This window comes from Acromyrmex echinatior, chromosome 14, assembly GCF_024713525.1.
Source record: "Acromyrmex echinatior isolate Ae372 chromosome 14, ASM2471352v2, whole genome shotgun sequence".
Lineage (NCBI taxonomy): Eukaryota > Metazoa > Arthropoda > Insecta > Hymenoptera > Formicidae > Acromyrmex > Acromyrmex echinatior.
The window spans coordinates 577,401-603,931 of NC_141865.1; the positions used below are offsets into that span (position 1 = coordinate 577,401).

The 26,531-nt window shown below is 31.9% G+C and overlaps 1 long non-coding RNA gene across 5 annotated transcripts in view; it reads left to right on the forward strand.

Moving 5' to 3' along the window:
* Window positions 1-26,531, forward strand: part of LOC147907302 (uncharacterized) — a 234,481-nt gene that overhangs the window by 82,735 nt on the left and 125,215 nt on the right. For all 5 annotated transcript variants that reach the window (XR_015547305.1, XR_015547303.1, XR_015547304.1 and 2 more), the window contains exon 3: window positions 14,710-14,752. This is a non-coding gene — a long non-coding RNA (uncharacterized LOC147907302). The remainder of the gene's footprint in view (window positions 1-14,709; window positions 14,753-26,531) is intronic.

The window sequence follows — 26,531 nt, forward strand, 5'->3', positions numbered from 1 at the left end:
CAAATTGAATGTCGCTATTAAGGATATATATATTGTTCCGTTTAACTAAATTATTTTAACATTTATGTACATATTAACTAATAAATTGACAATTAATTAATTATTGTCAATTTATTAATTAATATGTACATAAATTAATAATTATTAATAATAAAAAAATATAATATCGCAGCTTCACAAGAAGAGTGACACAAGGAAAAATTCAGAAGAGAGGAAAGAAAAATTGCTAATTAAAATTAATTACGGCAGTATTAAACATGAGTATTAACTAGAGCTAATTACAAATTGCCTACGTCATGTTTTAAATATAGAAATAATGTAAAAATCAATTTTGTTTAGTGTTATATCAGACTCCTAAAAATTATTTCTATCTTGATTTATGTCATTTTTTTCGTTTTCAATTCTTTTCTATTCATTTTTATTTATATTTCTATTTCAATTTATATCACTTTCTTGATTAAGAATCGATATATTTATATTATTAGATATTAAAGGAACAATGATAATCCAATCCCTTGAATTAAAAACAGCATTTTGTTATTTTTAACTTTCATATGTGTCAAAATGCAAATCAATTCATTTTTATGATTAGTTTAAAGTAAATAACGTCCACTTATAAGATCTGTTCTTTATTGAAAAACTTTCTGAACAAACTATATTCGTTTTACTTCAACTATATCTATTCAGAGAATTTATTTATAAAAAACAGACTTATAATAAACATTAAATTAAATTTTAGTCAATTTAATACGTTTTTTTTTTAATTAGTGTCCAACTGTATTGTTTTAGTTAAAGTAACGACATATCTATACAGAGTTGCCACAGATCTGAAAAATCGGGAAAAATCAAGGAAATTAAAATTGGTCATGGAAAAATGGGAAAAGTCAGGAAAAATATAAAAGAAACTGGAATTTTAAATTTTGCTCACAGTTCTTTTAAATTGTTCCTATTCCAAATAATTTTTATAATTTTTTAAATATTATATCCGACGTTTATAGTCAAATACATTTTTTTAAACTCACACTTTAAACGATTTAAAAAAAAATAATTAAAATTTATATTTTATTCAGTAATTTTATTTGATTGTTCTTTTTTTCATCATAACTACATTCTTTTTCCCAAAACTAATTTATTTTTTGTTGGTTTGAATTTGCCCCCCAAAATTTTATTAAGCTTCTTTTGCATTTTTAATAATATAAGCTTTCTTATTGTACAAATGTATCCTTTTAAATATTAAAATTTTTACGTATTTTATATTGGTCATGAAAATTTCCCAATTTTACTTGAAAAACCTGGAAAAGTCAGAGAATTTTAAAGTTCATTCGATATCATTCAATATGATTCAATATGATTAAATACAATAATATAATATATATTTTATTGTATTGTTCTTAATTTATTATAATCTATTAAAATATAAAATTTAGCCAACTAACATCTTGCGCACGTGATGTATACCTTTTTAATCATATTGTTTTAAGTTTAACCACGTTGGACTTCTACCGTTTTTAAAGTTTTTAAAATTTTCTGTGACTATCCTGCTGAGAATAGGAGCAATGGCGATTTGCAGGTATAATTGAAAATAACTCACATTGGATATAATTTAACAGCGTAGTCACGGACAAGTAAATTCGTTTTACTGAGATCCGATAAATCATTCGTCGACAGCATTAGATCCGACCGCGACAGTTGTACTACTGGTGATCCCTCATTGATGAAAGAGAGAGAAAGCCTCGGGTATTTGATGATACTCGCACGCGACGCGGTGTATCCTCGCGGTATTCTCTGAAGAGCGACGTGGATGAGGAGTAGTGCAGAACGACGGAGGCACATCGGCGCACATCACCCTGGGGCTCTAGCATAATCGAAGACACGTGAACGCCCGCACGGGCAAACACGACCGTTCGTATATACGTACACGTGCGACCAGCATGAACACGCATCACGTGAAAGGTGTGGGACGTATATACTAATGGAGGTACCGAGCCCAACCCACGCGGATCACGGATGGGTGCGGCATTCTACTCCGGCTAATGCGTGGGTGTGCCGCGCGCGTAACAGTGCCTTAAGTAATTGTTTATTGCCATGTCGGCCAGGCCGACCGCACTTCGGTCTCACTGCTCTTCGTCGAAAACGCCTCGTGACTCGCCCAGCTATCTGCGAGGAAGCCTATCGGCGACGATAAATTTTATTTCTGGGTATAATGCCGCGCGTGCCACGGACCTCGTGAACAGAATCAGATTTTTAATCTTACTTTTCTAACGAATGTCGCTGATCCGATTTTGCAGTGCGCAGCATCTGCAGTGTCCCATTTAAATTAGTTAAATCTTCTTTGCCGGTAACCCCACGTATTTCGAAGTCTCAGGAGTAATTAGGGTGTTTATTACCTGAAAGAACCTGGAATTTTCAGGGAATTTCTTTATTATTCTTAAAAATCGAGGATTTTTATGGAATTTTATGGAAACTCAAGGAAATCTTTTGTAATTTATTTTTAAATTTAAATTCTGTACCTTCCTGAAAGCATTGCTTCTTTGATCTTTTTTTCTTGATGATGCAAAATGTTGATAATTAATTAACAATTAATAAGCATACATCTCCGCGTATATTCATGTACATTCTCGTTTGCCTGCGAGATTTTTAAAAAATCAGGATAGCAAAATAAAGTAATTCACTGATATTGTAATGAATTTTGTCTATCTTTCTACTTTACAGGTTTCGCAGCTTCAATTGTAAAAAATAACAATTCGTGGAATCTCTGCCTTCTATTAATCTACACTATATAGTTTGAATTTCTTGCACGTCAATTTATTTCAATATTATATTAAAAATTCTTTAACCTTTTACCTGAAATTTTGAATAAAAATACTTACGGAAGATATAAGAATTTTTAAGAAATTTTTTTACAAGATTTCAGTAAATACTCTATAATGTATCAATATGTCAATATTTCAAAATGAAAAAGTAATTACAAACAATAAAAAGATAAAGAGACGGACTAATTAGAGTGAAGCGTTGCGCAAATTTTTATATGTAAATCTTCGATTTATTTGGATATTTCGACTCACGTTCGAGTCATCTTCAGCAAAACTCCATAAAATTACATAGATTTGCAATAAATTCTTGGCGAAAGAATTCTATTAGTTATCACGAGTTGTTGATAATTCCAGTGGAAATCACAACAGGGGCGATGTTGTCTTTTTTTAATTGTTTTAATTACAAATAATCTTATAGTATTATTTATGAAGACATATTTTTTGTCACACTTTTCTCGAGAAATTTAAAGAAGTTCAAAAAGTCGAATAATACCCAGAAATTAATATCAGATTAATTTTTAGCGACAACGTCGACGACGTGCTAAGTAAATCCACTTCTATTAAATTTCAAGGAATCCAAAATTCTAGAAAATATTAGATTACGCGATCCGCTGGAGCTTCCAAACGAGAAAGCAAGCCTGGCGAGCGCAAAGCCCTGTGAAGCTCTTTCGGATCGTCGCGCCATTGTTATCTAACATTTAAAAGTTATGAGCTGCTTTAATTGTGGATTACGCACTCGACGTTTATGCGGCAAAGTTTCTAACGTCGTCACACACGTGCGGGCGTTTAAATAAATTTTAAACGCGCTAATGTCACGTCATTTCACGTACGCGACAAATAACGCATATATCTGCATTTGAGATAAGCGGCTTTTAACAACGCGTAAGGAAACAAAACCGCATATACGAAACAAGACTCGTTATCGGTCATTTATAAATTATCGCAGTTTTAATTAGAATCCTGTACGTAAGGTTAATTAGCAAATGGAAAGAAGTTACAGCGAAAAAGATGAAATATAATTTTCCACGTTGTCAGCACTAACATGTACAACACATGTTATATATTGTTGTTGAAATTGCGTCGTATAAATTATCTAGCGTCCTGCAATTAAATTGAGTGAACATAAATTGCGAGGTCTTTATAATTCAACATTGTTATTTTATTTATTTATTACTGTTACATTTTTTATTTATTACGTCGTGATTGTTTAAATTACACTCCTTATTCAATATTTTAGATTATTCCTTCAAAAAGAGGTAACTGTTAATTGTCCCCGGAGGCTATTTCAAGTTTCAAACATTTTACTCTAATATTCTAATATCCGGCTGCACCACGGCTGATTAACTTTTATTTCGAAATTTCCGGTCTTTTTGTAATAAATACCTCTTTTAAAATTATAATTAGAAAAGGACAATATAAAGTGATATCAATTACGGCAGAAATTAATCGACGAAGCAGGTCACGAACGATCAAAATACAACGCAAACGTTTGCTTTTTATCAGCTAGGTGATACTTCTAGCTGCTAATAGACTAATATTTAACGAGATGCTTTCGCGAAAGCTCGTATCAAATAGACCTGCGTAATTTCCTAATGCACCAGTGGAAATATCTCGGGGCACGGAGCTCGGTTCTCTTTTTAATCAGCGCAGGATCATTTAAAAGCTATCGCGCCTGGCTTTAATTGCAGATTACAAACTCGCCGTTTGTGCGCGGCAAGTTCAAGACGATATTTCGGGTATCGCAGCTTTCTCGGCGCTAATGACGGTAATTATCGTCGTAGAGTCGTCCTGTTTGTCAGTGCATGCACGCACGCACGCACGCACGCGCATCAACGGCATATATATATATATATACACGACGTAATCATTCGCCTGATGTAACTAGCCCCCCGACCGAGAGGGTGGCGTCGTGTTGGCCGAGAGGGTGTTCCCGCGGCGTCGTCGAGAGAAGTCAATTTTCATTTAAGTTTAGGGTGCGCCGACACGCTATCGTTTCTACGGAATGATATCGCTGCGAGCTAAGGTCACCAGCGCGACGCTTCCGTTCGCCCATCATCTAGAAAATCAGTCGATATAGAACGCGAAGCATTAACAGGACAGGAAGCAATTGCTAGCGAAATTATAGCTCCCGTAGTCTATATTTTGAGGCGAGGAAGTTTTGAGACAACGAGTTATAATAAATTTTACTCAAAGAAAAGCTGTAAGGTTTTAAAAATAGACCTTCGTCCTCTAAAGATTAACTATTGACTATCTCACGTCTAAATGAAAACATAGAGTTGCATTTGGGAGTTAATGAGATTTTATTGGAAAGAAAGGATCTCACACTAATTATGGAACATAATTTGGGATTTGGATCCCAGTGAAATGAATCAGTTTTCATTGTAATTTTAAGGTAACCGATTTCATTATTTGGTTAATTTGTGGTTAAGCCTAACCTGACGTTTCATTCAATGGGCTTCATCTATGATATAATTACGGATGAAACCAATTAGGTTAATCTTAATTACAACTTAATCAGATAATGACCCGAAAAATCGGGTCACAATATGATGAACAAAAGATGTCACAAAGCTCAATAATTAAATAGTTTTTGAGTTATGATGTATCAAATAAGATCCTCTGGTGAGCACAAGTTTTATTCCTTTGATGTAGTAGTTTAAAAACTACTTTGAGCTTTGTACCTTCATACACCTTTTTTGTTCTTCACTCATAAACCACATTATATGTGAAAACTAACTCATTGTATTAAAATCCAATTTACCATATAATTAGTCTATATGGTAAATTGGATTCTGGTGAAATGAGTTAGTTTTCACGTATAATGCAGCTTTATAATGTTTTGAAGCAAAGATATTATTAACACAAGGCTTATAATATTGGATAGTTTTTTTAAATTGTATCAAATGTGTAAAATTTGTGCTTCTACACCATTTTTGATACCTGTAGCTAAAAAATTATCCATTATCGAGTCTTGCGTTTATAATATCTTTCGTTCAACGACACTAAGTTACACGAAAACTAATTTATTTCACCGAGAGATTTTAGTTTTCCATATAATTATAGCAAGATCCTTTCTCTTAACAATAATAAATATCTCGTAACGCAAATTTAAATTTATATTTAATACGTAGATCATCATTAATTGTATTTTTCTAAATGCATGTACATCTCTTTCGCTGCTGCTTTGAAATTCTTTTATCTTTCAAGATTAATCTTTAAACTTCACTTTTCAAACTTCTTATATTCAACAGTATTTTTAAGAAGACGAGAGGACGCGATGAGAAAGTTACTTTACGTTTATGTACTTAGCAAAAAGAACAGCGTCATTTATCAAATCGACGAGACTTTTATAGTAGCGAGAGACAGAAAGTGATGCACGCATCTCTGACACTTCTTCGTACTCTCTTCGTACCACTCGACTCTCGTCTCCAGCATTCTTTCGGATTCTCTATCAGCAAATGTACAAATCGCGTGCCGCATCTATCACGCTACACGCGTAGCCGACAACGCGACGCTTATGGCTTTCTCATTTTATTACATGACATCGCCGCGCGCGTATTAATTCCCAAATCGGATGTTGCAGTCGACAAATAATCTAATTAATCGAGCGAATTTAATTAACCCGCCTGCACACCGATCTCCGCCCAAAGCTAAAAGTTATGATACTTGCTCACGCAAGTTGCCATGCTTCATCTCCGTCCTTTGCACGCTCTCTTCCTCTATCTCCTCCCCTCTTTCTCTCTCGTTCCACCCTCTTTTTCAACGTTTCTCCTACCAACCCTCATCTCCGACTCGTTTCACCCTCGGTTATCGAGCCGTGCCCAGTCGGCTGTAACGAAAATTGACTTTCTCGCGAGAATGAGAGAAAGAGCGGGAAAGATAGATATATCGCTATCGAGACCTAGTTTCGATTTCTTGGTTTCGGCCGACGACGTTGCAGTAAGTATATCCCCGTTTTATCCGTTTTTCCCTTTCTCGTGCTTCCCTTTTTTGAAATCGCTTCCGCATGCCCCGTCAAATTTTCCACGCGATTGATAAAGAAAAAGAATAAAGGAACATGCGAGTCTCGTCAAGTCGCGTTGCACTGATTCGCTGAGTTCTCACCGACTGGCCCAGTTGATGTAATCGAATCGGATATTGACGGCTGATACGAAAATGCACTTCCGCCCCGATACATCGGGCTTCTGTTTGTAACGGATACTTGTAGAAGTAAGGAATGGTGAACTCTTACACTCTTCTTCACTTATCTTATTTCCTGTGTTTCCAAAAGTCAATCACAATAATCGCGGTTGATTCGTTTCTTAATGGTGGAAAATTCGATTTTTATAGGTTTATAACGTTATTAAAAGTAATATTGAGAAAATGGTTATTAATTAGATATTACATAATCATTTATTTAACATTTTATCAAACCTTATATAGGTTCGATATTGCAAAATTTAGGACAAAATAATTTTATTTTAACTTAAATAGTAAAATGCTTTATTCGATCTAAATCGAATTTTTATAACACAAAAATAAGTAACGAAAAGATCTGGTCTGGAATTATCGGTCTGGACCGGATTTTAATAAATAACATTTCTGCTTAAATAATATTTCTGTGTGAATTATGCATGTCCAGTTCTATAACTGGTGCGTCGAAATAATTTTCAATCTTTAAACGCAATCTTAAACCGAACTGGAGCAATAAATTATTATAAACTTTTGACTGTTAAATGTAACTATTAAAAGTAATATTGAGAAAGTGATATTTATATTCATTAAATATCACAAAGTCATAAAATCTTTATTTCAATATTTTGTTAAGTCTATACATGTAGTTTACAAAATCCAGAGCAAAAACTAAAACAATTTTATTTTACAACTAAATAGGAAAATATTCAGATTTATTAGTGTTATTCAGGCTTATAAATGTTTAATAATCTTTTGATGCAAATTTATACACATTTTCGGTCCTCTAATTTTATTTTCAACTACTTTTAACATAAAAGTGCTTAATATTTTAGTGTTTAATATTATTTTCGCACGAATTTATATACATATCCAGTTTTATTTTAAATCACGTTTTAAAATAAAAGTTTTACTTAAAACTGTAGTTTTATTTTAACTATGACATCATTCAGCCAACGCAAGAAAGATAAATCTATTTGTATATTTCTTTATTAGACAAAAACTAATTATTTTATGTACCGAAATCTTAGTTAATGTCATTCCAAAAACCAAGATGGTTGAAATTACATCAGATTACACTATTAGAAGTGTAATCACGAGCTTCATTTACATGTAAATGACGTGGTTATGAACGAACTTAAAAGTAATGAATGATTTAACTGAAAATTAAGTTATAGTAGTTACTTAAATATAACGAACGTGTACATTAAATTTATGAAAGATACATTAAATTTTATGTACATGTACACAAATATACTTTTTAATTATAAATACATTAAATTTAATGTAACGTCTTGAAATTAAGTTGAGATTGTGTAACTTAAAAGTTAATGAAATTTAAGAATATTTCTAACAGTGCAGATACGTACACCACGTTACAATTACACGCGACAATTTCCAACAATTTGCAGCTATTCGTGGGAAGACGTCATTTTGCGCTTGATCGGTTTGAAGCGTCGAACGACTTTTCTGTCGCGCTTCATCGGCGCGGCACAGCAGCTGCTGACCGCGTTACTTCTCGGACACCCGCAGCATTCGTTGGCTATTAACAGCCAAGGTAAAACAGCCCGTTTGTATGTGAGGGTTGCAAGGTGTAGCTGTGTACCATCTGCTCGTGCACGTGGCCCTGGCACGTGTTGCCAGCTGATAATAACCGCCGTCGCGGCGTGTTACATCGACACACATCAGATTTTCACGATGAAGATCGCCAAGAATATGTATTAATCCTTTCTGCTCAATCGTTGACTTTATGGATAAATTGCCCGATCTGATATCGCCACATTACCTATTATTATCTGTACGTGCGTGTTTTGCAAATCATTATTCCGGAGGGCAACACGTGTAAGTTAAATGTACCTTTTCGCTGGACTTTACGGTCGAAATTTAAAAGGAAATATCATACCACGTATCGACATTTAATATATTGGCGTGTTTAACGTATGCAGCAGTGGAATACTAAAATGATTTTAAAATAAAAATAAAAGTAGCTTTATGGCTTCAAGAATAAATCAAATATAATATAAGTAAGATTCCTATAAAAGTTTCCGCGGTTGTTAATGCGTAAATAATATATTTATAAGGCGATAAAATATGATTCAAACAATTGGAATATACTTACCAATAAAGTTAACTACAAATGTTTGAATGTGCTCTGGATTTTATTGCCTTATAAACATAGTATATATATTCATAAGGCGATAAATAGAGAAAATGGTATTTGGCACCCTATTTATATTTTGTATAATGATTTGATTAATAATATACGAACATTAGAATTTAAAACTTAACAATTGATTGAAATTTTATTGAAATGTTGTTCAATCGATTCTAGATTCAAAGTTATGAAGAAACATTTATTACTTTGAATGCTCTTTTTAAACAAAACCAATTTTTTAATATGCTCTTCCACAAAAACAGATATACAAAATTGGTTTTGTTTAAAAAAGAATATTTGGTTATACAAATTAACAGAAAAGTAGTATATTGTACAGTACACTAAAAATTACAGTACAAAAAAAATTTGTTTAACTACCTAAACACATTTAGTTATTTGCAGATTTGATTAATTCATTTTATTTAATTGAATTTAATCAGAATCTGCTTAACATTGAATAGTTTATTAAGCAGACTACGGTTGAATTCGATGCACTTTAGCAAAATGCTACTGTTCAACTATAACTGTATAACTTAAAATGTATACAACCAAATAAAATGTTAAGTAACAAAGAGAGAGAGAATACACTCAAACATATATATATTCGATAATATAACTTTCAAGTTGAAGAAGAATGAGGAAGTGTAATTAAATGCTAAAATATATCTTAAAAACATTTCAAAATATTTGAAAATAAAAATGCGTTAATATATAATAAATGCTGACTATTATGTATTGACATATTAGCGTCATGGCTTAACGGCGAGCTGTTAAGCAAATAATTCCATAAGTAATCACTAGGATTCGCTACTTAATAGTAGAGATATTAAGAAGAGCCATTATATATACCTATATTAGCCATAACACCACTTTCTCCTTCATTATATATTTACACACTGACAGAGTTCTTACAGTCAATTTTTTTACATTTAAAATGATTTTTATTTTGTAAAAATATCAAGATATTTAGCTTTTGACTAATTTAGAAGAAAATAATCTTGTATAAATTGCATATTAAAAACGTGCAAATATAGATAAATATATACATAAGAGAAAGTTTGAATGTTTAACTTATTTAACCCTCAGGAACTGATGCCAAAATCTGTGACATAATTACTGATGCTAAATTTGACTCATTTAATTCATAATTTAATAATTAATTTATGTTAATTCAAACAAAGCACTTCAAGAAATTAATTTTAAAGAATCAAAATTAGTGATATAAAACAGAATGAATACTAAATGTATTTTAATAAGAATAATCTCAAATTGTACATGTAACATAAGGAAAATTAATTTGTTTCATATTTTTTATAAAGAGATTTATAATTATGAATTTAATAGACCCACCGTCAGTTCCGGTTAAAAACACACAAATATGTGCATAGGCAAGTTTGAATTTTTTAAATTTTAAGTGCTCAATTTATACATATATTTAATTCTCCAGAGCTGACGCCAAAATCTGTAACACAGTTATTGACGCTAAATCTGTAAAACTTGTATTACTTTACATTAATTAAAAAGCATTTCAAAAGTAGTCGAAAATTTTTAATTTTCATAAGACGAGAAAGAAAACTAATATGCCAATCAATATGTTAAATATTTAAAAAAATGCTAAAAGTGTTAAACAAAGTGCGTTTTTTTTTGTTTTTAAAGAACATGATACATTTTGAATGTCTAGGTTTAGCATATAAATTAAGACGATGAAAAAATGCTTTGTGAACATCTCAGATTAGCTTAAAATATAAATATTTTAACACTGAACACTACACCGTCTCTAACTAAAAAAATAAAATTTTGATGCATTTTGTTAATCTGCTTTTCATATTAAGACAAAAGCGTAAGAGAGAAGGGTAACTATTTCTGAAATCAATTATACAATCGATAGAGACCATCGATACGTACCATCTTGAAGATACGCTCACAGAGACATTTATGGACCTATGAATATAAATCTTTCGTTCGAATTATGACTAAAGTTATGAGTAAAGAGCTTTAAGTCTTCGTAACTCGAGATTATCGTAGGTACAAAGTGCATAACGACGCGGGTAGTTCTCACCTGGCCAGGTTGTCGACATGGGCTAGTGATAACTTCGGGCTACGTAACACGGCTGTTTGAACAGGTGACTCGGCAGCTGTTGGCCAGGATAAATTTTATAACACCCCTACCGAGCGATGGGGCACAACTCGGTTCGCTCTCGTCACCGTGGAACACGCATCAGCGAACACTGTAATCGCTCGGCAACAAAACATTCCATCGAATCGAGTCGGGGGTTGATGATTGCACTTACGGGATATAAACGCGCGGGACGAGTCAACAAACGAATTATGCGCTTTACTATCACCAGATTGACCGTGCCACTTTCCTGAACAATCAGTCCGTAACGAGTCTCGCCGCTAAAAATGGATGGCTTTTATCGGAAGGAAATAAATCGTTTTCAACTGTTTCAAGCTGCAATATATTTTGAAAACATTCCTTGCGCATTTCGAAGCTATTTCTGTGAAGAGAGCTGCACATAAATGGAATTTCTGCTCCACATCGGAAAGTTTAACGGAAAATATTGTCTCTTTATTCGCCTCGATTGTGCGAGATCGCCATTTATTTTCCCGCTATATGGTGTCACCCAGCAGACATTTTCAAAGTCTCGACCAAAAACTGTGCAATGTCCATGGGAGCGAAATGAAATTCAACGTTCCAACCCTAGACTGGAGTGAAGTTTTGCAGGACGAAGGGCGGAAACGCGGAGATGAACGGGAGTTGGTTCGTTGCTATTCTCTCTCTCTCTCTCTCTCTCTCTCTCTCTCTCTTTGTCTCTCCACCTCGTTTTCTAGTTTAGCATACGTATAACGTCGGCGTGCAGTTATGTCGAGTTACGAGGACATAACCCGCCTCTCTTTCGTCCCTGTCTCGCTCTTGTCTCTCTTCCATCCTTCCCTCTTTAATTTACTCGCGCTCTTTCGCTCTTTGGCTCGGGCCGCGATAAATGTTACGGGCCACCATAAAGCATATCGCTATTTCGCTAAAGGGCGTCTGGATATTACGCGGAACGCGCGTCCAACACCGAGCGAGAGAGCGAGAACCGTGCGCGATAATACACAATAGAAATACCGCGGCGCCGCCCGGCAAGATTTCAGGGATGAAAGCGGAACAGCGAGGATTATTAAGATGCCTGCTTGCTCGTTCGCTCGCAACCTCTCGACTGCTGTTCAAACTGCTGAATTCATCGCTTTAATCCGATATCATCTTCTTTTATTTCGTGAGCGTAGTGGGTCAGCACGGTGATCTCGACTCGTCTTCACTTTGTATTTTGTAATTTTGTCGTGTAGGTAAAAACTTGAATAATTTATAGTTCTCCTTTATTATGTAATTATTATACAATATTATCGTATTAAAATGAACAATTATTTTTAACAAATATAAAAGGAAAATGATTTTGCTAAAGTAATTAAAAAAGCTGCGGATACAGACTTGAAAATAATTTTATTAAACCATATCAAAATAATTATGTAGGAAACTCAAGCATGATGAGCAATGCAAACAAATTTTGATAACAACATATTGCAGTTTGAAATATAATTATATATTTTGATAGTTCAATAAAATTATTTTCAGATCTGTATTTAGCTAAACTTTTAGGTATTTTAGGAAAACTGTTCTTTCCGTATAATTAATTTTTTTAATAAAACGTTTCAAAAGGATTAGGATAATTTAAATCGTAGAAAGGTAGAAAACCAATACAGGTTATTGGTGTGTAAAAATACAATATATTGTATTCGGAAATGAAATATAATTACAGACGTTTCAACCCTTATTATTGGGTTATCTTCAACGTAGATTTGAAAAGTTTAATTGAGAAAATTTAAACATATAATATTTAAAATTCAATTGAGAAAATTTAAACATACACATATTTTTACATTCTAACATTTCGAAACGTAGGTAAACACTGAACTGAAAGTATGAATAAGAAAATTTATAAAATTATAAAAAGATACAAAAATAAAAACTAAACAGCTGGAATGATTAAAATTCAAATAATAAAACAGATAATATATAAATATATTTTTAAAAGCGTCAAAATTACGATCAAAATTAGATCTATTATAGATTAATTCAAATAAAAGGAAATTTTATTCTTTGAACGAACATTATATTTCACAATAATAACTCAACCGTATATTAGAGGATACAAATGACAGTCAATAATTTAACGATTATCTTAGAATGCATGTACAATATTCAATATTACCAAAGTGTTTTATGTAGAGTAATGCAATATACCGTGCTTGGCGTTTATTTTTGCACGTCGTATACCGTTTGTTACCTTGAGGCGTTTGCTTACGCGCGGTCACATTATTTTCATTCGCGCGGCAAGACTCGATATACAAGCGGCACACTGTCTACATATTATCGTATCATTCTCCCTTGAGACAAATAATACAATTAATCGCGAGTATTACAAGTATTACAAGTATGCTAGACGCGATCATTCGTCACTGAGAGACTGTCAGCCTGCGATTAATAATTATCACGATTAATAATTTGTATCAAGCTACAGTAACTATGTACAACTGCATCGAGAGATCAAACGCTTGTCAATAATGTGCACATTTCGTGAGAACGCATGTTCGATGTGCATAAGTTGGCAGCACTGAATTTCGAATGCGATTTATTCGTTGCGGTTAATTCGCGAGACATCGAGGGTGTCGAGTGGGATTGTAGCGGATTTTTGCACTCGAACTTTCGTAATGTCGAGAGTGCCGTCTAAAGTACATCGTGATCATCTGACAGTTAGTGAATGCGAATCGTAATTTACCGTATTTTCGTGAGTGAGTGTTATGCATCATCGTAGAACAGATAAACAAGAGAAGAGGCGAAAATCCAGAGAGGCAGCGCGCAATGGCAGAACAATATATGAGGTGTATATCCTAAGCAACGCATTTATGTTCAAAATACGTTTAATAAACGTTATTTAATTCAATAAACGTTTATAAAAATTATTAATAACATATGTTAAACATTTTCTTTTCTAGTTTACTAATTTAAAATATCGTTTTATAAGATAACATAACATTTCGTCGATTTAGTAATCGTATATTTAACATTAATATAATGATGATTATATAACATTATTTTTATACAGCATAAAAACGTTTCGGTTAAACGACTTTTATGCTGTACCAAAATGTTAAATAAACGTTAAATATGTTTATTAAACTGACGAAATGTACATATATTTTCTGCTTGGATACGATTACTTAATTCATTACTTGCGGAATTACAGTTATTTGATATGAGCATAATTATATTATTTTTTGAAATGTTAATTACTCTGAACTGCGTTTTAATTTGGATCGTGTTTTTTTATATTATATATACATATATACATTTGTATATTACGGATGAACATATTTATGTTGTAGTCTATGTAAATTATCTGAGTATTATATGATTACTTGTGAAATTGTTTATAGTTATTTAATATGAATACAATTACATTAATTTTTAAAATATTAATATTATTACTTTGAACTGTGCTCTAATTTGGATTGTGCTTTTATGTATTACAGATCAACATACTTACGTTGTTGTCGTATCGGTGTTATCGTATCGGTGAGTACCAACTAAGTCTTTAAGTACAATTCACTTAACGCTGCAAGTTCTTTGTTGAGTAATCAGAAAAAATAATTTTACGACTTAACCAACTAAACTCAGAACTCTAAAGAATACTTCGAAGCATTTGCTGCGTGAAGTGAATCGCACATTTTATTTTAATTAGAAATAATGAATTCGAGAAAATATCATATCACAATATGACATAGATGTATATATGTACCGAGTTAAAAAGATGAAGTAGTACAAATATAAATACGAAATTTCTTTTATTAAAAATAGATCCATAAGATCCATAAACTTGGAACATGTAAAATTATTTTTTTTACTTATTATGCTTACGAAAACGTCGCATAGACAGAGATTACAAAATATAACTTATTTAATTAATCTTATATCATATATATTATATCATTTAATTCTATATTTTAATGTCTTATATATTACATGATTTTTATTTACTTAATTGCAAGACATTTAAATGATCTGAAATTCATAATGTCTCAAAAATATAAATAAATAAATAGTATATTTTGCAGAATATTTTACATAAAAATAAAGATGATAAATAATAGTACACTTTTGTAAAAAAGATATTGCAGTGCACTTAATATTTAGATATTAATATTCTTTATACTTTTTATCAAATAAAATATCGCATGATCATCAATATACAACATTTTTAGGAACTATAAAACATGTATAAATTATATTTAGCAGACACAGAACACATGGAGAAAAATTAATATTCACATATTATTTTATTTTCCCCTTTTTTCATTCTTTTTTAAACAAATTTTGAGATTTACTATGACCTCCTATATCCAAAAATAAAATTACATCAACGAATTAGCAAAAAACAATACTTCGAATTTCTCAATAAGCAATATTGCAAGTACATATATATAAAACATACACATATACGAACAGCAATTACTTTACAATTAGGAAATATTATTTATTTAAATAATATATTAAAAATTATATTTTTATTTCTATAATATGTAAATTTTGTCTTACTTTCTCATAGCATATATTTATTGATAAAGTGACTTCACATAATAATACAAGATTTAATAAATATTTGATTGCAAATCGGATGTATAAAAACATGATTATCGATCTGAATATGTGGTACACCACCACAATATCAAGAAGCATTTGAAAGTTATCGTGTTTTCGATATCATTCTATCGGAATTTCCACTCTAATTAATCTCTGAATACGCTATTGAAGTATTATACAGTGGTTGCAGGAGATTTTAGATAATTGGAGTAATGTAGTAAATTTAAAATAAGACGAAAGATAATCAGGGAAAATATACACATGTCCATTCCATTTTTATATAAAATTGATATTATTTCTTTTAATACTTTTTTTTTCTAATATACCTTATGTGGCCTTTGACACTCAAGCACGTCCTCAGGGTCCAACCCCCTCAGGCACATGTCTAAAGTGCCTATTATGTTGAGCCACCGCCGGTTGTCCGGGAGATACAGAGTGTCTTTGAAGTACCCGGGCAAACCGGTACAGCGGCTTTAAGGCTTAAGACTTTGTGCAAGATAAGTCAAAAGTTCGACTCTGCGCGCGCGGTACATGTCCGGAAGTGCTTCGTTAAAAGTTATGGCTAACGACGCGACATCTCGACTTAACTGTCGAAGTATATGTAATTAACTGGGTTAAGGGAAAATTATCAAGAGGGCATTAAGAAACGGAAATGAAATTATGAGTGATACGTTGTTATAACCCGGCTAAATTGAAGGTAAATTGAAAAAGGAGGAAATAAGGAATGAAATTGAGAACTAAAGAAAAGTTGTAAAAAAACACGTGACATTATTCTTCTCGTACTGTTTTTGATGAAAGTATTCATTATATTGAATTGACTAAAAAATCAAAAGCCTACTTATAATATTATTTTTAATCTTAAATGAGAGACTCGCACTATTTCATCAAAATACTTCAAGTTAAAACACATTATCCATTTTCATATATAAATGCAAAAAAATAAATTCTAATCTTAAATATATTTATCTTTTTATCGAAAAGACATACAAGTAATTTTTCTGCGTTTATATAAAAATAAGTAACTCTGTTTTAATTTGAACTATTCTTGAAGTAGCTTAAATCTCTCATTTGAAATTAAAAATGGTAAACAGGCTCTCGATTTCTCGATCAGTTCGATACAGTGGATATCGCGGAAACTTGCGCATTGGTTTGCAAGATTATCGGATTTTACGGGAGGCAAACGCACGCGAAATGCGGTAATTAGCGTTCTGGATTTGTGTGCGGGAATCTAACAGAATTACGATATATATCGGGGATTGAAATTGCGTGTCACGTGGATTCGCTAATTTGCGAGTACGCTAAAGATCGTTTGCAACGGAGCTTAACCGGCCCGTGTCCACCGTTAAATTTCCTCGTCACGTCTGTTTTCCTTCCTCCGTGCTCATTTGAAAATCGTAATTCTATTCGCGGGATAATGCCAGGTCCGTATGTGATGATTACGTTGTATTACCCGGTTATCACTATGCCTTATCGATGATTAAATAAACGCGCGTCTTCGACGAAATGAATTCTCTAGTCTAGTTTCTATTATTCATTATAGAAAGAACGGTTTTGCTGGAGTATTTAAAAATTTAGCTTGATATCTAAAAATAATTTCATTGATCATCAAAATAATTATGTAGAACGCTTAAGTGTTGATGACAATTCTGCTAAAAACTTTAACATTTTAGCAACCATCCTATATACAGTGAATGCAAGAAGTATTCATACAGAGAAAATATTTTTTAAAAAACTTTATTTTTTAAAAAATAAACATTATTCAGCAAGAAATGACTCATCGAATCGATACGATGATTTCGATACTAATTTCGATGTCTGATTGATTATTTCTTGCTAAGTAAATAACAATTTATTCATGAAGAATAAAATAGTTTCTCTCTATGTTTCTCAAAATTATATACACCATAAAGATGTATATTAATTATCGAAAATATACCATCTTAAAAATAAGCGAAAATAAAAATTGTATTGTGTTAAAAAAAATTGCTTAAAAAAAGTACAATTGAGAAATTATTTAGCTTCTAAAACCAGAAATACACGTGAAGTTCGTTTATGTTAGAACAAAATATATTTATTGTATAAAATTGCTAATTAATATTTATTTTCTATAAATAAGTTTTTTTGTATAATAAAAATCCTTGTATGAATACTTTTTGCATTTATTTAAATTATTTTGATAATCTAAACAAAATTATTTTCAAATCTATGTCTAGTTAAATTTTTAGATTATACTTCAGCAAAACTATTTCTCTCTGTATACTTTTTGTAAAATAAATTATACATTATTATTAAGCCACTTTGTTCTTACTTTCATCGGTATATTTCCAGAAATTACACCAGACGAAAAGTATTATAACTCACGCATAATGTTTCATGCGAATTAAATTATTTGTATATTGTCCCGCGACGAAATTTATGTTTTATTGTAATTATAATCATCATGCGTTACATTTAATTTAATCTATCGGTTTTTGATTACACGCGATATTTATGAGACCTAATTTCTCGCCCTGTGTAATTCATATGGCATGAGTTATTATTGCCGTTGTTATACATACATCCGCTGACGTATACTCTCGTTCAAGTAGCATTGTTGAGCGTATCCATTTCCACCCAGAAATTTCCCTCTAGCCCTGTTATGTTATATAACGCAGTTTAGCACGAAATGAAGCGGTTTACCATAAACAGTGTTTATTATCATCGATAATTGCGAGTACGCTTCTTGTGTGATAAACTAGAATCGGCCATCTGAAAATCAGGATCTTTAAAACGGCCTTTAAGAGAGCACCCGACTTCATTCATAATTGATCGCGCGGCAACTGAGATTCATCCATAAATGCTCTTCGGCAACTGAGATTCATTTCAATCGGCTACTTAAAGTTAACTGCGTGGAAGGGTATTGTCTCTCTTTTAAGGTTCTCGCATCTTATCTTAAAACCATGCTCCAATTGAATTCTTCTTCACGAGGCATAAAATATATTTTGCAATAAAGAGAAGGATTTTATCGTGCAATTTTATAGCTATAAAGCGTGAGAGAAAATTCATGTTACATAGTAATACAGATAACGTCAAAATTACTATTTGAAAGTTAAGAAAATAATATTTATTACCTATATGATAAACAGTTAAATTTTTAACTAATAATTTCATTATTTTTAATAGGTTTAAGAAAAACACTTGCCAAGATCGGAACTATTACTTTGATATTTTACGTACTGCGTGCTTGTTACGCTCTAATTTTTATTCGTCGAGGAAAACCCGACACGTTCCTGGAATGTCAGATCGGCGCGGTTCTCACGTTCGCTTTGACGTATTGGCAAGGCACGTGTCGGAAGCCGTAGAAACTTTCGATTAGGTAATCTTAAGGTCGCCCTCAGGGCTTCCCTCTCATCGTCCTAAAATAATAACGGCGACGGCGCCCGCAGCACAGCCATCCGTGCCTCCAACCGTGCGATTACGCGTCGAAACTTAACGTGACGCCTGCTTGTGCTCGAAAACGGGGCTGGAGCTCTCGAAATTCTCATCGCGGTACCGCTTCTGTTGCAATCCTGCGGGTATTATAAATAAACGGGATAAAGGGAACCGACTGAAATCCCTTGTATGATAATTACAGGTCAACGCTTAACATTCCGAATTTCACATTGAATTAGTACAGTCGGTTCATAGAAATTTATAACTTTCTTCTCTCTCTCTCTCTCTCTCTAACTACATTTCTTCTTCATTTTATAAATTATTAGGAAATAATTCAAAAGAGAGAAAATAGTAAAATATGTACAACCTGATCAAAAAGATTGGTCAAAATTTTGTGTTTATTAAATCATTGGTAGTGTATGTTTATCAAAAACCGAACTCCTGTGTTAGTTATATTTTATTAAACACCAAAAATAATAATTAATGTTTAAAAACGGCCACCTTAAGCTTTGATACAAACTTTGAAGAAATCCATGAGGTTTAAACCTCGGCTAAAAAGTTTGCAAGTCATTCTTCTTTGCTAATTTTCACTGAAAAAATAGTATAATGTCAAAATAAATCTTAATCTGCAAACTGTCCATATTTAAATCCGATAAATTTTTCCGTGTAGTTTGTTGGAGATTTAGGTTTACTAAAAGACTTTAATCGGTTGGTGAATTAAAGATCGCTCTATTGGTTGGGAGAATTTATTCATGGAAAGATAAGCAGCTATTGTTGATGCATTCTCGAAGCATCTTAAAACTTGTATTAAAGCTAACACGGATGTTAATTATTTTTTTTAGTATTTAGTGAGACATGTAACTAACGCTTCAGAACATCTTTTTTAAATATACGTTACTAATGATTCGATAAATACACAACTTCGTAGCCAAACTTTTTTATCACTCTCTGCACATATTTCTTCAAGATATATTTATCGTATACATATGTTACATTAAGTAATGATAATAATTGTTTAGCATGCATTTCGATAATTATTCTACAGAATTACTCTGCTCTTTAGCATTTGTAGGGTGCCGAATTAAATGCTATTCAACGCACGTGGAACGCGACTAAACACTAAACGCTAAAATTAGTATTAATCACAAAGCCCTACTCGCCAAAATGTTAATTAGGATTAATTAACGTTATTTGATGAATAATCGGTCGCAATTGTATTGGTCGTAATAATTGTTAATGCCAAATTTGGACCATAGAAATCGGAAATGTCATTATACGAAAGAACATGCATTCTACCCAAGAAATGCCAAACGGGAGATTTAATCGTGAAACCGTTTAACAAAGAATTTGTCCTAACTTTCGAAGTATTTATATAATTAAATTTTATTTATCAAAGAGGAAAGACGGATAGGAGACAGAAATTTTTTTTCTTTCATCGACAATTACATTCGGATAATTCGTACTAATAGCATTTCTGCTCCGGTTAATAGGTTAATAGAGAGCTTCGTTTCGAGAGTGCCACTTAGCTTACGTCTGCCGTTTATTAAGGCATAATAGAAAAATTGTCTTTTTTTCTCTCGCCAGCTTTCGTAATATGGAGCAGGCGTGGGCTATCTTTATCGCCACGACCGACCGGCTGTGATATTAATATTACGAAGCGTAAAATTAAAACGTGAGGTAACGAACGTGAATACACTGCGATATTCGGAATACTTGTAATTTCCATTTCAAAACTATTATTTTATCGTGTTATTTTAAAATGAGGAATATTTCTTTATTTGTAATAATGTATGCCGTGTTTTAGTTACGTCTGTGCACGTCTGTGACTTAAAAATTTGCTACAATGCAAAATTTTAATTATATGTAACAATATAATGCATCTACGGAGCTGTAAGCGAGCATTAATGCGAGGGGCATAAATGTTGTGGTTTAACCCTTTAACGATACAATGCATGCAGTATACATGCGGTTGTTGTTCGCAATATCACGAATGTAGCTGGTTAAGAGCTTTTACCACGTATTATAAGCTCGCTGGCCTTTCGCTTCTATAAAGGTTGCTTTCATTAAGTAATTATAATTTTGGATATGGAAAATCTTAATGCGTTAAATGCATATGTATATCATCGTATACTTAATCTAAGTTACATTAGAAAAAAAAATTAAAAAGTTATTTTGTCGATATATTTACAATATTATTCAATAAATATATTAATTTTATTGATGCAATTTATTCCCAAAATAATAGGTGGTATATCGTACAGGAATACAGAGCATCGACATCATAATTTATAAAAGCATTTTTTAGAACTTATCTTTCTCTATTGGTCGGCAACGATTTTGTTAAATAAGTAATTTTGGTTGAATCTCACGTATTTTTTATTCTGAGATTAAAATTTATTTTATGAATTCCAATTTTGTGAACGACATATTTTTATTTTTAAAGAATTAAACATTTTACTAACAATAATTCATTGCACGAGATCTACTTCTTAATTAAAATGATTTATTTTGGTTTGACTATTATAATGAATAGAAAATCATGTTAAATTCAATAGCTATATTCCTTATGAATTATTTATTTATATCGAAGCAGAAGAAATAAAAGTACAGGAATTTTTAAATAGATGTTGCTAAAAAAACTATTCTTCTCATAAATTTGACAAATGGATTTAAAGTCAGCGTAAAAAAAATACTGCAAGAAATATCCTATCAAATCAATTTAATACTGAAAAAGTAACATTTTGTCCATCAATGAATTATTGGAAAATATTATAATAGTTTATAAAATTTTGAAATGCTACTCAAAAGTTACTCAAAAGTCCTGTCCTCTTTATAAAAGAAGATGTTAAAAAGAGGCCGATTTTTGCCCACGAAAATGTAAGTAAAAGGAATAGTATTTTTTTTATAGATTTCAACCTCCTGAATACGATAATGTTAATAAAAAGTTCGAGATCGATAGAGAACTTGAAAATTGAGCATGAATATAATATATTTAAACAAATGTCAATATTCTTACTTACTTTTTTTAAGAACATTGAAATTTCTTTAAATATCATATAAATATTATATAAGTATTATGTTATATATAAAAAAAAACGCTATTTCTTTTATTTACATCTTTGTGACCAAACATCGGCCTCTTTTTAACATCCTCCTTTGACAAACAAATTTGAAGTTAGCGCAAGAAATACTATCAGCTCAATTAACATAAGAAAAAAAAATTTATCAACCAGTGTAATAATGAGACATAAAGATAAAATGACACTAATGACAATAATGACGATGAAAAGTAACAATGTCATGACAAATTTGATGAAATCGTTCGCTATTTGCGTTCATTTGTAGTCGAATACAGAATCGAGCGTGATATATAACAGAAATCAGGCGAGGTTCAATGAAGACTGCTGGCAACCAGGATAGCAACACGGTAGCACGCCATTGGCGGTGAATGGTCCTTGCCATAATTTAACCGGCAAGGTTTAATAAGGCATGCCATAGCTCAAGGCTGCTCCGGGTGAAGTGTCAATATGTCCGGGCCGCTGAGTGATATACTTCCGGTCTTCTTCGCGAAATTGAAGAGTCTCCTAGGAACCGCCTGGGCGAGCTGGAGTCGAGTCTCGTCTCGCTTCGCCTTGCCTTCAAATTGTCACCTATCACCTTTCAAAGTAGGGACTAGGCTTCGCTTGCGTTCCCTGCTCGCCCTCGTCTCGTCGATCCGCGCCGAGGATACGGACAACGCGATCGGGCTAACGACTTTGAAACTCCATTAGTCCTCCCGGACTGGCGCCGTACATGTCTCCGTAATCGTCCTCCGGCCACGTTAATTGTCCCCGTGACCGATCAAATATTTTATTTTAATTGATACCAGTAGATAAGTCGATTTACGAAGTGCTCTTTAAACGGACACTTTTATACCTTATCTAATCGAGTGTCTGTTGACTTGGAAAAATAATGAAAATATTGCAAAAGTTTTTCTTTAATTTCTAATTAAAGATTATTTCTAGTTTTTAAACGATTATTTTCTTGTATATTTTTTTAGGGGCTTCAGGTTTTTAAAGAAATAATTTTGCTAACGTTTGAGCATTTATTGATTTGAAAAAAGTTGAAATGAAAATATATTATTCTTTAATTATATATATATATATATATATATATATATTAGGTGTTGGAATTAATTCGTAGCGTTTTATAAGTGATGGGGATTACTTTCATTAATGTATTTTTTAATGCTCATGTGAAATAAATAACATTCTTTCATTAAAAAACGCTACGAATTAATTCCAACACCTAATATATGTATATGTATATATTCATTTTATATATATATAATTAAAGATTATTTTTAGTTCTTGAAAGAGTAGTTTCTTTTATATACATTACTTCTTTTATTATAGGCTTTCAAAGATATAACCATTTTTCTAACGCATAAATATTAACTTGAAGAAATGATTGAAAATATGCGAAAGTTGTAGCTTAATTTTTAATTAAAGATTATTTCTATGTTCTTAAAACAGAAAGATTATTTTCATATGTTGCTTCCTTTACTATATTACTTCCTTTTACAGAATTATTTTTCTAAATCACGATTTTTATTTTTATTTTTTTTATTCGAAGCTCAGACATATATTTATGTTATAATCATATTTCTTCTGGTAGATTAAGAGAGATGTCGAACTAATTAATTATACATTATTTTTTAATTATAACCTAAATAAATTCTCTCACATGAGAAAGATTACTCCACTTTAAAGCGGGAATGTTCTCTAAGAAAACTGATTTACTTAATGCACGTACAAGCACCTCAACGTTTTTATTAGGTCTTATGTGGAACATTCTTTTTCGAGGCTAAAAATAAACCCGTTGCATAAGATAGCGGAAGTTCAGTGGACCACCATGTATGTTGACAGACTTGTCAGTGTATAAATCTTGTATTAACCGAGGCATAAATAGAAGGAAGGCGCGGAGTGTTCCGAGTTAGCATTTGCCAGCTACATGACCTCATGATAAAAACAATGAACCGGCTAATGCGCATAGCGTAATAGTGTAGTACGAGGCGCGAAACAAAGGGCGGCTTGTCAGTGGCTAGCTTGAAATTCAACCGCATCGCATACACGGATTTGGGAATATGAGAATGGCGCGTAAGCCGCCTGTGAAACCGCAGCGACCGAGGTATAAAAGCAAGGAAGACCCGCGAGATCTTACGTTTTCCGGAAAACAGAGAAGATGGTGAAACGATTTAAGCTCTGTCTGCGAAAGGAGCATTAATCTCCCTTGTCCGGCGTCGCCCGACACGATGTGAATTTTAGATTCCACCAGTGCGTTACTTTGTAAATTGATATTGTTTTCCCGTGAGAAGTTCAAATTTATTCTCATTGAACTTTCTAATGTCTGTCTCTACCAATATAGATTAATCTCGATTCAACTTTTAGTATATTGATTCAAATTACTTTTTATTTTTTTTTTAGTTCTAAGAATTAGATAAAAATTTTCTAGTTCTAGAATTAGATAAAAATTAAGAGTAAATGTCTCTTTTGCAATTTCTGGTTAAGTTAATCGATTATTAAATCAGCCATCACGCGATTGCCAACGTGAAAACTAAATATAGTTTGTCTCAGAAGAGGAAGAGAGAGGAGAAGTTCTGTTACATTAAATTGCTGTTGGCACTTCTGTGAGTTAATCGTTGATTGACTTAACCAGAGGTTGGTGAAGGAACTTCAAGTTAAACTGAGATTATGATTCTAGATTGTTAGAAACATAAAAGAAATAAATTTATACAGAAAGACGTTTTGCTGGCATATCTGAAAATTTTGATGCAGATCCGAAAATAATTATCAAAATAATTATATAGGATACTTAAGCATGATGGACAATGTTGCACAAAATTGTGACATATTAGTAATCATCTTGAATGTCTCATATAATTATTTTGATGGATCAAATTATTTTCAAGTTTATAAACAGTAAAAAAGAATGTAAAATTACATCATAAATAATATATGTAAAAATTACATATAATTTATAATGTGGAAACATATTTTAAATATATCACATTAAATATTTATATTAATAATCGCGATTATTATAAATATTTTATATATCACATTATATAAATCGTTAATTTTTTATTATATAAATATTCTATAAATAAGTATGCATACTCATAATGCTATATATAATACATATATATTGTTTCAACATTACAGTTTTCTTTCTCTATCATAGTTATCATCTCTTGATAATCAAACTTGGACGAAAATATTAAAATCATAATTATTATCATTATTTTTCCCTTACAGTTTTCCTTTTTGCTCTCTTTTTTTTACTCAACTTTTTCACAGACATTGTCCCAGAATCTGGACGGATATCCGGAAAATATCGGATATCCGACTCAAAAAATTGCCTTCCCGGATATTCAATATCCGATAATTTTACGATGCAATTCTAGTTTTAAGTCACGTCTCGTTTTTAAGTGACTGGACTTACCTATACTGAAAAAAATGTCTGGTTGAAAATGGACGAATCAAAATTTTCTGGTTAAATTTATTAGAATTCTAGTTGAAATAATCGAAATTCTAGTTGATACAATATTTATGAAAATCTACTAGAATTCTTATTTTTACCAGAATAATTATAATCAATCAGAATTCTAGTTATTTCAACTAGAATTCTAGCAGATTTAACTAGAAAATTCTGAAAATTCGTCCATTTTCCACCAGAATTAAATGAAAGAATAAATTAAAGACTTAATTAATTAAACTAATGTCTGTAAAATAAATTATCATAATTTTCTCATAATTTACTAAGGTAAAGGCAACAACTAAAAGTGAACCGGTAAACGGCTGAGACCGCGAAAATACTTGAGGTCGTTTACGATTCCGAGTAACACAATTCGTTGGCGAAACATTGGTTAAATATTGGCATACATTGGGGATACATTGGGCTAACATTGCGATGAATTGTACAACTGGGCTGTAAACAGTAGCTAGTAGCTTTCTTGGGTCATCTTTGGGTCTCATTGTCAGTATAAATCAGACTTTGCAAAGTTCTCTTGATAAAAGTATTAATGTTCGAAATAATAATAATAACAATAATAATAAATAGAAAATACGTAATCTTTGACATTTAAAGGAACAAAGTTCAAAGCTATTTCACGATTAATTGTGTAACGGCGTTTCAATTAATAAAAATATAAAAAAACGGATAACTCTGCTGTAAAAGGGATTAATCGACGCAATTGAAACTTGCACGGTTGATAAAAGTAATGCTATAGATATACGTGTATCTTTTACAAGCGGTTATGATC